Source organism: Montipora capricornis, chromosome 10 (genome assembly GCF_036669925.1).
Source record: "Montipora capricornis isolate CH-2021 chromosome 10, ASM3666992v2, whole genome shotgun sequence".
NCBI lineage: Eukaryota > Metazoa > Cnidaria > Anthozoa > Scleractinia > Acroporidae > Montipora > Montipora capricornis.
Genome location: NC_090892.1, coordinates 25,003,388 through 25,005,887, shown reverse-complemented (window position 1 = coordinate 25,005,887; position 2,500 = coordinate 25,003,388).

Below are 2,500 nucleotides of genomic sequence, written 5' to 3'. Positions count from 1 at the left end.
TAAATAAGCGAATAATAGTTATTGAATAGACAATGTTCACTGAGATAATGCTTTACATTAATTATGATGCAATACAATAATTATTGTCACAAATACCAGTACATGTATAATGAAGATCATGAAGGTGATGTTCAATTCACATAGTGACATACCCAAATATCTTAAGATTGAAACTTGTTCAAGGCATTGACCAGCTTAAGTAAGTTGAATTTACTTTCTGATGAAGTTGGAAGATAAAATATTGAGTATTATTTAAAATTCAAGTTGACTTGTGGGCACAAAGCAAGTCCTAAATATTTGGCAGTTCAGAGTTAATGTGAATTAGAAGTTCATTTGTATAAATTATAGTGTTTTGGCATGCTGCATTGCAGAGGTTTCCCCTCCACATAATGTATACAGTAATTTCAACAACAGGGTGTCAAGTGTATAAAAGGGTCACAAAATAAGAAAATCTAAAAGTGGAACAAAATAGCAGTATTAAATGGACATGCATCATTATAGTCACCATTGCGAGGTTCAAAATAATTGTTTTGTCAACATGAAGCACAAGCTTACAACATTTTTCTCCAGCCATGAGCAAAAAAAATAGAAAAAATTTCCTGAAGAACAATCGAATTTTTAAGACACAAAAATAGGAAATAGCAATAGCTCGCATGCTCCTTCATCAACTATCTACTGTGCAGCTTCCTACAGTTCCCCTATTATCTATCCCCTGATTTCAATCCATGGCGTTATAGTAAAACCTCCACACAAGTTTCTAGTTGAAACTAGTAATTAAAATTTTGGAACTGGTGAAGAAGAGGACGTTAATAACGCTGGCATTTCTGATAAGGTTTTTTCTGTTGACAAGAAGGAAAGTAAAATACATTAATTTTAAAATAACATTTAATAGGCTGTGCTTGCTTATGTTAGCTTGAGATTATATACAAAACGAAAGGAATAGCGAACTCATCTTACCTTAGCAGACTTCAACTGACAGGGCCGTCTCGGCTGAACTCCCACCTCAATCGATCTATGACAACATTTACTCGGAAATCTGCCTAACTCAATATTGTGCATGAAGCCGCCGACGAAAATTCGATCACACAAGAGCGAAAGACTGTTAAGAAGTTTTACCACTGAAATACCGCTATTCCGAAAGAAAAAAGGTGTACACGATGCTCTTGTTAAAAAAAATTCCTGGAGCAAGTAATGGAACAAGACATCTTCGGCCGCCATTTTGTTTGTTATTTCGCTTGCTCGCGTGTCAAAAAAGCCTGGGCACAAGCAAATTATCAACCAATCAGACAAAAGTCCCCCTTGCTGCTTTGCGAAAGATTACATGTACAATGCTTCTTCTTCTTTTTTTCTAGGTCGATTCATACCAATAACATAAGTCGACTCCCAGAAAAGGTTTTCGCAGGCCTTACAAATCTACAACGGCTGTAAGTATAATAACCCAAATAAAGGTTTTAAAATATCACCCAGCTTTGTGCCTGGTCGCTTCACAGAGATTTCTTTGACTTTGTTAATAAGTGGCTTTTATAGTTGTTTTAAATAAAATCTTAATAGTAATTAATAACCCCTTCAGTTCTACAATAAAATTTCATTTGGACCTTATTCTTGAAAGATCAACACTGAATGCCATTCAACCCCATCTTTCTTGTTGTTTTTGCACAACCTCTTATTTTTAGAAAGCACATAGTTGAAAAACATGGATCACCACCGACAAACGTAGTATTTTTTAAGTATTGGAAATGACAAGATCTCAAGTAAATTCGGAACTAGTGGATGCAATTACCTTTTTTATAGTTTTCAATTATTAATCCTTTTCAACAACTTATAAAACATGATCAAAATTGATTAATTGGGAATAATATGGGATCACACTTTGATTCGGAAATTTAAAAAACCTTTATTCTCTTGTCTAATAATTAGGATCGAGAAAAACCTTAGTAAGAAAATGCTTGGAATGAAGCCCAAATAAGGGCTGAATTCGGATTAATTAAAATTTTTTTACTTAATCAGAAGTGTGTAATATTGCTTGGGATTATTTCACAGACTCCGTTCGAAATATATGAGACAACCAATGGTATGAACTTCCCAGTAAGTGCTTCAAACCACTTTTTAACCCCAACAGAAGGGCGAACCCCCCTAAAGAAACAATACAAGGGGCCTGGGTATGCACACAAGGCCCTGGTACCTAGATCTGTCGGACCCATGATGCCTCGGTGGCTTTTTTCCTTGTGCGTCAAACCTTTTGGTAAGTTTTTTGCCTTTCTTACAATTTCTAACCGTTTTTTAGGCTAAACCTCTGTGTTTTCACATAGTAGGTTTCTTTTTGATGATATGTTTTTGCTTTTCAGGATATTAAAAATCGCTGAACATGTTCCATAGACGACACAAGTCGCGTAAAAGGACTCGCTCCTGGTCGCCATCCTCCCGCCAAAACTCTGTATCGTCGCCTGACATACATCATGAAGGGTCTCCGCCGAAACAACGCAAGAACGAGAACGATTCC